The 12,827-nt window shown below is 38.3% G+C and overlaps 1 protein-coding gene and 1 non-coding gene across 4 annotated transcripts in view; one reads left to right on the forward strand and one right to left on the reverse strand.

The window, feature by feature from the left end:
- Positions 1-12,827, reverse strand: part of WDR70 (WD repeat domain 70) — a 293,077-nt gene that overhangs the window by 252,371 nt on the left and 27,879 nt on the right. The gene's annotated exons all lie outside the window — the stretch shown is intronic.
- Positions 6,907-7,048, forward strand: LOC112820506 (small nucleolar RNA SNORA67). Its single transcript, XR_003207170.1, has one exon. It is a non-coding gene; the product is annotated as a small nucleolar RNA SNORA67 (small nucleolar RNA).

The raw sequence follows: 12,827 nt of genomic DNA on the forward strand, positions 1-12,827 counted from the left end.
ACACATGCACTCACTCTCTCTCTAATAAATCTTAAAAAAAAAAAAAAAATAGTCCATCTTCATCACTACACACTATTGTAAGGAAATAAAGAAAATGGTTCATGCTAGCAGTGTCATTCACATTACAATTACACAAAATATTTGTTGGGGGGGAAAAAAAAGCCATTGCTCAAAGGCAGAAAGGACACACACTAGTGATTGTTCCTGGCTGCCACTTGAGAGGATACAAAAGCCTACCTGGCAATGGGAGCTTAAAAAGGACCGCAGCCGGGGCACCTGGGTGGCTCAGTCGTTAAGCGTCTGCCTTCGGCTTAGGTCATGATCCCGGGGTCTTGGGATCGAGCCCCGCATCGGGCTCCCTGCTCCACGGGAAGCCTGCTTCTCCCTCTCCCACTCCCACTCCCCCCACTTGTGTTCCCTCTCTCGCTGTCTCTCCCTGTCAAATAAATAAATAAAATCTTTAAAAAAAAAAAAAAAAAAAGGACCGCAGCCTTTTAACAAAGGAATTGTTGCAGGAGTAGCCTGAAGATGTGAGAGTGAGTATTGACTCCTGAGCTTCTAAAGGATAAGTATGACTATATCAGAAGCTAGCTTTGATTCAGTGAAATGTTTAGGGTCAAGAGAGTAAACTCCAACCACAGCCAAGGATGGCCATTCATTGAACAAATATTCCTTGAGCATCTACCGTGTGCCAGGTACCAGTCAAGCCACTAGGGATACGACAATGTAACTGCCCTCACAGAACTTGTATTACTGTGAGGAGAAAGACAACAAACCAATAAACAAAAAATGTCAAACAATGGTAACTACCATAAAGCAATGTCAGAAAAAGCAGTGCAGTAGAGAGAGTGGAGGTACTTATATAAGGTGGTCAAAGAGGAAACACTTCCACAAAGATCCAAATAAAAGAGGGAGTCATGTAAAGCTCTGAGAGCTATTTCGTGTAGAGGAAAGAGTAAAGAGAGAAGCTCTGTGAGGGAAAAAACATAGTTGCTAAGAGAAAAGCAGAAAGGTCACTATGGGTAGAGAAGAGTGAGCAAGACAGGGAGTGGAAGGGGATGAAGTCAGAAAGATGTGAAGAGGCCAAGTCATGCAGGCCTTAGAGGTCAAGGCAGGAAACTTAGATTTCTTAACATTGTGACAGGAAGAAATTGGAGGGTTTACTGATAGGAAAGTGACAAGGGAAGCAGGGAAGTGATAAGATCTGACATCTGTTTTTAAAAGTTTGGACTACTCTGGTGATCAGAGAAATACAAACTTTCTTATTTGACCTTATAGACTTAAATTATAAAGAGGCTATCCTTAACCTTCCTGCCATTAAGCCTTATTATATAATTACTGACTTAAAAAGCTTAAAAATACCCAAAAAAAACCCTGTAAATACAATACTGTCAAATCATAAAAGAATATTTATAATTTTTCTGCATTATTCTTTTTTAAAAAAATGATTATTCCAGCATTATTCTCAACCTAAACCTCACTTGTTCCAATTTATAGAAGACATTGTTTATAAGATTTTTTTTTCCTTCCACTGTAGACAGGAGACAGTTCAAATAAAATGCATTTTTGCCAAAAGCCAAAATGTCTCTATTGCCCCCTAGTGCCCATTTAAAGAATGAAGGCCTTCACATGTTTGCAGCTTGGAAACGGTAAGGAGCACATTCACTGGGTTTTGGAATAGAGCTTCTAGCATCCTCTGCTGACAGAATCTTGCAGGTGTAATTAAATTGTTCTGTTTTAAGGAACATTAATTTCCTCTGAAGTTAAGATCATTAAGTTTCCTCACATTTTTTTTAAGACTCTTCTTCCCACTCAGCTGCAATTAAATTAAAATTGGTCATTAATCAAATATGGTAATTATAAAGCCCTGCAATTCTGAGTGCTTAGTATGTGTCAATCTCTATCTTGTGTTTACTTAAATCATCTCATTCTCATATCAACTTCTGAGAACTAAAAGAACTTTTACCCACTGTTAATTCTTCAACCTTTCCCTATGCATGAAGGAAAGAGACGGACTGATACAGGTGGTTGGCAATGACCAAGGCCAAGGGGATGAGAAGCCTCAGACCAAAAGTCAAAGAAGCACAGTGGTGGCCCAAACTTGGGACTCTTCACCACAGAACGTGCCAACCAGGGAGTCAGAGAAAGTTCATGGAAGGGGCACCTGGGTGGCTCAGTTGGTTAAGCGACTGCCTTCGGCTCAGGTCATGATCCTGGAGTCCCGGGATTGAGTCCCGCATCGGGCTCCCTGCTCAGCAGGGAGTCTGCTTCTCCTCCTGACCCTCTTCCCTCTTGTGCTCTCTGTCTCTCATTCTCTCTCAAATAAATAAATAAAATCTTAAAAAAAAAAAAAAAGAAAGAAAGTTCATGGAAAACAGGTGCTCACATCTAGCCTTTAGCTACTGTAATAAAAATGCAACTTTCAGTTTTCTGCAGTAACAGGAAAGAAGATAGCAAGGCTAATAAAAATCCTCAATAATCCCAAAATCTCAAGAAAAAAAAACAAAATCTTGCCATTTGCAATGACGTGAATGGAACTAGAGGGTATTATGCTAAGCAAAATAAGTCAATCAGAGAAAGACATGTATCATATGATCTCACTGATATGAGGAATTTTTGATCTCAGGAAACAGGGTTGCTGGAGTGGTGGGGGGTGGGAGGGATGGGGTGGCTGGGTGATAGATATTGGGGAGGGTATGTGCTATGGTGAGCGCTGTGAATTGTGTAAGACTGATGAATCACAGACCTGTACCTCTGAAACAAATAATACAATATAAGTTAAATAGTAGGAAGGGAAAAACGAAAGGGGGGAAATTGGAGGGGGAGATGAACCATGAGAGACTATGGACTCTGAGAAACAAACTGAGGGTTCAAGGGCACCTGGGTGGCTCAGTTGGTTGGGCGACTGCCTTTGGCTCATGTCATGATCCTGGAGACCCTGGATCAAGTCCCGCATCGGGCTCCCTGCTCAGCGGGGAGCCTGCTTCTCCCTCTAACCCTCCCCCCCTCTCATGTGCTCTCTCTCTCTCTCATTCTCGCTCTCTCAAATAAATAAATAAATCTTAAAAAAAAAAAAAACTGAGGGTTCTAGAGGGGAGGGGGTGGGGGGATGGGTTAGCCTGGTGATGGGTATTAAGGAGGGCATGTACTGCATGGAGCACTGGGTGTTATATGCAAACAATGAATCATGGAACACTCCATCAAAAACTAATGATGTAATGTATGGTGATTAACATAATAAAATTAAATTTAAAGAAATAAATAATCCCAAAGTCTCCACTTAACTATTAGTTACAACCTTTTTTACTTTTAAAAAAGTCAGAATCAGGCACAATAGATACGATTTAAAAATTATTTTTTACCTCTTTTCTCTGACCCTACCAATTCGAATTTTTCTTCATTAAACTCAAAGAAAAATAATAAATCTTCAAATACTAAATACTTCTAATTAGTTAACAATTGGTGTAGTTTGTCAAAGTTGAGTAATGGTTTGCATACTGTTTTCATTTGCATTCTATTTGAAAGAACAATTCCATTACCACTGTAGGTAAGTAAAATGGAATAAAGGAAGAAAAAAGCGAGCTTGTCATCAAAAGAATTATGATATACAACATTAACATTTCCATTCCAGTGACCTTAACAGTAGTAACACTAGACCAACTGCTAACCAGCAACTGAAGTAAACTGAATATAAAAAAATAACAAAAATTAATCATAACCAGGTGGTATAGTTTTTACTGTACCTCCTAATTATGTTCTCTCATAATTTTCCCTCCAATTATACAGCTACCAATAACTCATTCTTTAAAAGTTTTGTGACTAGAAGGGGGCACAAAGAACTATTTGGGTGATGGAAATGTCCTACATGTTGTTTTGGATGGTACCTAAACACAAAATATACAATCATCAACACTCACCAAATGAACCCTTAAGATCTGTGAACATTATCATATATAAATTATATCTCAATAAAAACAATCACAATCCCTTTTTGTCAGACTGTTTTAAGAAGAGAAAACTGTAACTTTTTTTGCCTCACTTGACAGGTAGGTTCATAAGTAGTTACAATCTATGCAATTAAATTAACTAATATCATTTGACTCATAGAGCACCTCCTACAGTTATTAAACTATTATATAACTAAATTGTATATTCAGAAAAAAAATTAATTGTAAACTTAGGAGAAGGCAAATATAATGGTTCTTCCAGAAATAGGTATCTTTATACATTTCTATATTCGTATTTCCTCTGATTCCTTGATCCCTACTTCCATTTTCCATGTAAAAACTAAGGATTGCTAAGTCACAAAGAGAGAACACTCTCAAATGTCATAAAATGAACTGTTCAATTATAAAAGCTAAATACACTCAATCCACTTGACAAATATTTACTCTGTATGTACTGTATAAAGACACGCCAGAGGTTTTAAGAGTTTTTAAAAATTACTGAACCATTTATATACAAGTCCCTATACTTGAGATCATTACAAATGATTGCAAAGTGGAGGGAGAGGAGTTAAGACAAGCACATATATAACGAATTAACAAGGAAAGTAGTTTGTGTTTGCTATGGAAGGCAGAAACCAAGCCTGGGAAGTAAAACATGCAGTTGGCATCTGGAGAGGTTGCATGGAAGAAATCACAGTTGAAATGGTCCCTAAAGGCTGGACAGAATTTTAACAAGCAGGAACTAGAGGATTGGGAAGGATGCATTAAATTTTGACCAGTACCAACTCAAAACTCTATTACGGAGAATTAATGGGCAAACAGGAACTGGTAGGGTCTGATACATTTAAAAATCAGACCTTCCAAGGGCACCTGGGTGGCTCAGTCGTTAAGCATCTGCCTTCAGCTCAGGTCATGATCCCAGGGTTCTGGGATGAAGCCCTGCATCAGGCTCCCTGCTCAGCGGGGAGCCTGCTTCTCCCTCTCCCACTCCCCCTGCTTGTGTTCCCTCTCTAGCTGTCTCTCTCTGTGTCAAATAAATAAATAAAATCTTAAAAAAAAAAATCAGACCTTCCATATGTTAGCCTATACTGATGAAAAATTAGATATGTCCTTAAGAAATATATCCTGAATTACTGATACAACCAGTGCTAAATGGGAACTGAATTATATGCCAGGTGTAGAAAATAATAAAAGAGAGCGGGAAGGAGGTAAAACTCCTCTTAAAAAATGATAATCATAAGACAAACCATAAAGAGACTCTTAATCTCAGGAAACAAACTGAGGGTTGCTGGAGTGGTGGGGGGGTGGGAGGGAGGGGGTGGCTGGGTGATAGACATTGGGGAGGATATGTGCTATGGTGAGCGCTGTGAATTGTGTAAGACTGTTGAATCACAGACCTGTACCTCTGAAACAATACATTATATGTTAAAAAAAAAAAAAAGATAGTAGGAAGGGAAAAATGAAGCGGGGGAAATCGGAGGGGGAGATGAACCGTGAAAGACTATGGACTCTGAGAAAAAAACTGAGGGTTTTAGAGGGGGGGGGGGGAGGGAGGAGGGAGGATTGGTTAGCCTGGTGATGGGTATTAAGGAGGGCACATATTGAATGGAGCACTGGGTGTTATACACAAACAATGAATCATGGAACACTACATCAAAAACTAATGATGTAATGTATGGTGATTAACATAACATAGTAAAATAAAATTTAAAAAAAAATGAAAGAAATACCAGAAGGAAAGCAACAGAAGGGAAATACATTTAAATATAATCAGAAAAATTTATTTTATTTTTTTTAAAGATTTTATTTATTTATTTGACAGAGAGAGAATGAGAGACAGAGAGCATGAGAGGGAAGAGGGTCAGAGGGAGAAGCAGACTCCCTGCTGAGCAGGGAGCCCGATGTGGGACTCGATCCTGGGACTCCAGGATCATGACCTGAGCCGAAGGCAGTCGCTTAACCAACTGAGCCACCCAGGCGCCCCAGAAAAATTTATTTTAAAAAATGATAATCATAAACACAACTGAGGAGGGGAGCCTGGGTGACTCAGTTGGTTAAGCATCTGCCTTCAACTCAGGTTGTGATGCCAGGGTCCTGGGATCAAGTCTCGCATCCAGCTCCCTGCTCAGCAGAGTCGGCTTCTCCCACTCCCTCTGCCCCTCCCCACTGCTCGTGCTTGTGCTCGCTCTCTCTCTCTGATAAATAAAATCTTTAAAAATACACATACACAACTGAGGAAAAATTGCTAATTTTGTTTACAGGTATAACTTGCTTCACTGAAGAAGCATATATCCCTAAATTGAAGCATTTCTTTTTTTAAGATTTTATTTATTTATTTGAGAAAGAGAGAGTGTGTCAGGGCCAGAGGGAGAAGCAGACTCCCCACTGAGCAGGGAGGCCACTGCAGGCCTGGATCCCTGGACCCTGGGATCATGACCTGAGCCGAAGGCAGAAGCACAACCGAATGAGTCACCCAGGCGCCCTACATTGAAGCATTTAAAATACACTTTCTCGGGGTGCCTGGGTGGCTCAGTCGTTAAGCATCTGCCTTCGGCTCAGGTCATGATCCCAGTGTCCTGGGATCGAGCCCCACATCCGGGTTCCTGCTCAGCAGGGAGCCTGCTTCTCCCTCGCCCTCTGCCCGCTGCTCCCCTACTTGTGCACTTGCTCTTTGTCAAATAAATAAAATTTAAAAAAAATTAAAAAATAGGGGTGCCTGGGTGGCTCAGATGGTTAAGCGTCTGCCTTCGGCTCAGGTCATGATCCCAGGGTCATGGGATCAAGCCCCACATCGGGCTCCTGGCTCAGCGAGGAGCCTGCTTCTCCCTCTGCCTCTCCCTGCTCATGCTTTCTCTCTCTGTGTCTCCGTGTCTCAAACAAATAAAATCTTCAAAAATTTTAAAAAATTAAAAATTAAAAAATAAAATGTACTTTCTCTGTTAAGGAAGCCTTCTATAAAATCCAAGATGATTCCCTCTCCAAAGGGCCTGCTGACGCCCCTCTTCAGGAAGTAGCAACTTGGACTAAAATCTGGCATGCCTTACGTTGTTGGAGAAGAGGGGGTGTTTGCTTTCTTTGTGTTCCTTTGGCTGCCTACACAGATACTTCAAACTCTTTTGGATAGACTGTGTCCTTTTCTCATTCACACACTGAAATTGTCCTCTCTCTTGACCTAGGCCAGAGCATTGATGTGCAGCAGGTTTCTTTAGTCATCAACTATGACCTTCCCACCAACAGGGAAAACTATATATCCACAGAATCAGTTGTGCTGGCCAATTTGGCTGTAAGGCTGAGGCTATCAGGGTGACAGAAGAAGACAAGAAGACTCTTCGAGATATCAAAACCTTCTACAACACCTCCAGTGAGGAGATGCCCCTCAGTGCTGCTGACCTTATCTGAGCAGCTGTCCTCCTACCTAGCCCTACTCAGGGTTTGGCCGGGGGGTGCTGAAGAGGAGCAGGAGGGGGGAGGGAAGGGAGCCAAGGGATGGACATCTTGTCATTTTTCTTTTCTCCTTTGAATAAATGTCACTTTTTGAGGCAAAAAATAAAAATATGTATTTTAAATTATTTTTAAAAAATAAAAAAAGGAATCCTGTAAAGTTTTTTAAAGTCCATTTCCTTTTTTTTAAAGAATTTTATTTATTTATTTGACAGAGAGAGACACAGCGAGACAGGGAACACAAACAGGGGGAGTGGAAGAGGAGGGAGAAGCAGGCTTCCTGCTGAGCAGGGAGCCCAATGTGGGGCTTGATCCCAGGACCCTGGGATCATGACCTGAGCCGAAGGCAGACGTTTAACAACTGAGCCACCCAGGTGTCCCTTAAAAAGTCCATTTCTATAACTCCATTTCCCTTACGAGTATTTCAATGATTCTCTGTATAAATGAACCTGACAAATATCTAGATGAACTTGACTATTATCTTAGAGCTAGCCTTGGGACTAGTTTTAGAGATTCTTTCTTTAACAAAATGAACCAAAAAGACTACAACTCATTTCTTAAGAAAAAATAGTACAACTAAACTAAAAAAAAAAAAAATCAAATGAAATTCATGCATGCTAATATAGTAACCAATCCCAAGAATTTAAAGATTGCATTAGTACCCACAAATTTTACATCTTCTGTTCCTTTGGAGAACAGTAGCTATATGTTTAAAGTAAACAAAATAAAATCAAGTAAGTCTATATCATACAATAGTAAAGGACTATTCACAATGGCTGAAATTTTTTTCTAAAAAGTAAATAATTTGCCATTACTATAACTGAAAGCACCAAACACTGAATATAAATTTATGCTCACTACAGAGTTGCTAAATGGCTCCCCCCACTCCGTATCATCCATCCTTTCTAAATGGAAGCACTGAATTTTAGCTACAATCCTAGCTTCGTAAAGTAAATATTATATTTCCCATGTAAAAGATTAAGTTCAAAATCAGTAGCCTTCTTTATCCCTTCTGCATTCCTGCTGACAAAAATGCAAAAATCATGGCTACAGTTTGAGCGTACATCTTGAAGCCCAAATTATTGAGGATGGCAAAACAAAAGGACGGAAGCAAGCTAATCTGTGGTACCCTGGGCCCACAAACTAGTTCCGGTCCATTTAGCTGTTGATTGCATTTATGTTTCTTTCTTTTTTTTTTATTACGTTAATCACCATACATTACATCATTAGTTTTTGATGTAGCGATAGAAAGAAAAGACTTCTATCTCGTTTAAGCCATTGTTATTTTCCATTTTGTCAGCAGCAGCCAAATTACATAATACAGTAGTCCTCCCTTAACAAGGTTTCATTTTCCAGTTTCATTACCCGCTGTCAACCAAGTTCAGAAGGTCAATTGTAGCCTAACACGCTGTAGCACCAAAGCCTATGTCACTCACCTCACTTCACCTCGTCACATAGGCATTTTATCACCTCACATCATCACAAGTATTTCAATAGAGACCATATTCACCTCTTATTACAGTATATCGTTATAACTGTTCTATTTTTATCATTAGCTGTTGTTCATCTCTTACTGTGCGTAATTTATAAACTAAACTTTATCACAGACATATACGTATAGCAAAAAACATAGTATACACAGGGTTTGGTACCATCTCTGGTTTCAGGAATCCACTGGGGATTTTGGAATGCATCCCCCACAGATAAGGGGGGACTGCTGTAAGGTACTAACTGATAGATAGGTCGGCCCCTTAAAACGGGCTCACAGTCCAACTCCACAGCTTCCAAGTTAAGGGAGGTAGCATAATAATGTTAAAAGCATAGAGAGCCTGGGTTTAAATAGCAACTCTATCACTTAATAGCTAGGTAAGTGAGCAAATAAGCAAACTGGGCAAGTAATTTAACCTCTGTGGGGGGAAAAAGAAATATTTACTGATTTTTAATGGTTCTTATTTACTTAAATTCTTTTTTGTACTGAAAAGCTTTATACTGTTATTTATATTCAGACATATCTTCCACTAAGTTTACTCCTAATTCACTGTTGTTGTTCCTGTTGTAAAACAGGTATCTTTTTTTCATTAACCCTTTAAATTGCATACAAAAAAATAAAATAAAAATAAACTGACTACTATAAATTATTTTGTTATAAATGTTTTGATTAGTTCTTTTTTATTTTAGGTAGAGTCACACTAAATACAACAATCTCACTTCTTCCTAATATGCAATTTTGATTACTTCAATTTGACTTAATTGGCAAAAATGTCTCAAATAATAATGCAACAGTTACCATCTTTTATTCTAGATTTTAAAGGGAATACCTCTAATGCTCCTTAATTATTTATAATACTGACTGCTGGCAGGAAACATGAATGAATTATTTAATAAGGTATTAAAAAGTTTCCTTTTAGTTTCATTTTTAGATGTTTTTATTAGAAATTACATTAAAAATTTTTTATTTTTTTGTTACATATATAAATAGATGGCCATGACATCAAATAACAGGCACCATTCTAAGGGTTCCAAATACATTCATTCACTCATTGAATCATCTACAAAATTCCAGTTGAGTATTTTATTAGCCCCATTTTACAGAGGAGGAAAGAAAGATACAAGAGAGGCTAAGTAACGTGCCCAAAGTCACACAGCTTGAAAGTGAAAGCTCCATGTGGCTCCAAAATCCACTCTCTTAAACACTACTCTATATTGTTTCCCTGTATCTATATGTTACTTCTTTTTACTGCCTGGATTACTATTATAATACTCCAGTTAACAGTGGAAGCTGGGAGACAATCTAAGTGGCTACTGCTGTTGGAGTGATACTGGATTCACTAAGGTGGTAGTAAAAGAGATGGACAGAAAAGGAGCGATCTGGCTGGAGATAGAGCTAATGAGACTTGTAACGAATTGATGTGGGGCAGGAGGGAAAGAGAGTAACCAATGATGGTGACCAGGTTTTGTGACCTACCCATTAGCAAATATTTAGAACTCTGCTTCCTATGTTTTATGTTAATGTTATGTTCTTGCTTTTCTATTTTCCTTCATTCTTCCTAATTTATGCTTTCTTATAGCATTTCACTTCATTAAATTCTTTTTGGGACAAGGTAAGATAGGAATTTATTCACAGTACTTAAGATTTATTTTATATTTATGTCCAATATTATTCTGTTTGGAGTTTTTTCTCTATCTGTTGTAATTTTTTTCCTTTCTTCTCTCTTTTTTAGTTTTTTATTTAAATTCAATTTAGTTAAAATAGAGTGTATTATTAGTTTCAGGGGTAGAATTTAGTGATCCATCAGTTGTAGTAACACCAAGTGCCCTCCTTAATGCCCATCACCCTATCTATTCTAATTTTTAAGTTAAGATCTTAATTGGCTTATAATGAAGGAATGTTAACTGAATGTAACTCCATTATTTGTTTCTAATCACAGGCACAACTTATGATCAATATGGAAACTAGAAAAGAATAGAAAGGTATAAGGCAGGGAAAAAAAAAACACATTATCTTCATTCCCACAATCCAGAAACAAGCAAATACTTTTTTCCATGCATGTGTATCATTTAAATTTTTGAAATCATATTGTCTAGACAGTTTTACATCATTCCCTAGTGCTATTGAAAGCTCTTATTAAACATGTTCAATGACTGCATAATATTGTATAACTAAACAATTTACTTGTCCTTCCTCCTGTTACTAGACATGTATTCACGTTATTTCTAATTATTCTAATTATTTCACATGTCTGTTATTTTCAAACATTTTTAGACATGAAAACTTTCTGACAAGAGGAAGCTCTCAGCAAGCCCAACATAACATAAACCTAAAATTTATTTATATTTTGCCTTTAAGAGTCAGAACAAATTTCACTTTCTGCGAAGTCCGCTTATTAGAAATATATGAAGTGCACTTAAGACAAGAAGTCAGTTTCCTGGTACCACCAGTGATATGGACATGCTCTTATCAGTTCCCTCAAATGGAAATAGATAGGAGATTCAATGCCCCAACCCACCACTCCCATGGAACACATTCTGAAAATCATTATTATAAATAGTACTGTGATAACTATCTTTGGGCATAAAGCTTTTTCCAAATTTCCTCAGGTTAGAATCCCAGAAGTAATATTACTGAGATTAAAGGAAATAAGATTTTTAAGGCTCTCAATACTTGGTAATATAGTTTCAATAATTAAAACAACTGTCAGAGCTACTGGCTCAACTCCTAAACTATTTACCTGTTCATAGTCCTTCACAAACCATGATGGTTATGATTTAATAGGTATAATTCAAGATAAGCATAAAAAGACCTAAAACTGGGTATGATACAAAAGGCCAGGCATTTACCATCTCTCTCATGTCAAAAGCAACGAACAGTAACACTTCTAAAGACAATCAACCACCACATATTATGGAAGAAATACTTTTTGCAAAATAATAATCAAAATAAATGTTACTTCTAAGTTATTTGGGGGAAAGAATATTCTTACAAGTCTTTTTTTTTTTTTTAAGATTTTATTTATTTGACAGAGAGAGAGAGACAGCAAGAAAGGGAACACAAGCGGAGGAGTGGGAGAGGGAGAAGCAGGCTCCTGGCTGAGCAGGGAGCCTGATGCGGGGCTCAATCCCAGGACCCCGGGACCATAACCTGAGCCAAAGGCGGACACTTAACAACTGAGCCATCCAAGCGCCCCTCTTACAAGCCTTATACGAAAACAAAATGGCCTCGCTGTCACAGAGAAACAAGGCAGCAACACCATATCCTTCTTTTTGAGAAACGTTACTCTGTAAGCAATATCCCATGTCCTTAAATACCCACGATACATGATACAGGTCAAAACTTACAGAGGTACCCTAATATAGTTAAATTATTTAAGTAAGCAGCCACAGCAGATTGGGAAGAGGCAGTGCAACAGGTGAACTGGGAAGAGGCTTACCTGTGGAGCCTTTTGTTACAACACAGATTGCAGGTGTTGGGGCAGGATCCACCCCAGTCCTACTGAATCCATCTCCAGATAACAAAGCGAAGCATACATATTTTTTAATTGTACCAAAGGTGATTCTTACATTCATACTAAGAACCACTGGGTTAAAAAAAAAAAAAAAAAAAGGTTATTTTAAAAATATTTTTCCATTGAAAGGGGAACCCTCCTACACTGTTGGTGGGAATGCAAGCTGGTGCAGCCACTCTGGAAAACAGTATGGAGGTTCCTCAAAAAGTTGAAAATAGAGCTCCTCTATGACCCAGCAATTGCACTACTGGGTATATACCCCAAAGATACAAATGGAGTGATCCAAAGGGGTACGTGCACCCTAATGTTTATAGCAGCAATGTCCACAATAGCCAAACTATGGAAAGAGCCTAGATGTCCATCAACAGATGAACGGATAAAGAAGATGTGGTATGTATATACAATGGAATATTTTTTTTTTAAGATTTTATTTATT

The sequence above is a fragment of the Callorhinus ursinus genome, unplaced genomic scaffold (assembly GCF_003265705.2).
Source record: "Callorhinus ursinus isolate GAN/ISIS: 27379988/994484 unplaced genomic scaffold, GSC_fseal_2.0 scaffold3, whole genome shotgun sequence".
Taxonomy (NCBI): domain Eukaryota; kingdom Metazoa; phylum Chordata; class Mammalia; order Carnivora; family Otariidae; genus Callorhinus; species Callorhinus ursinus.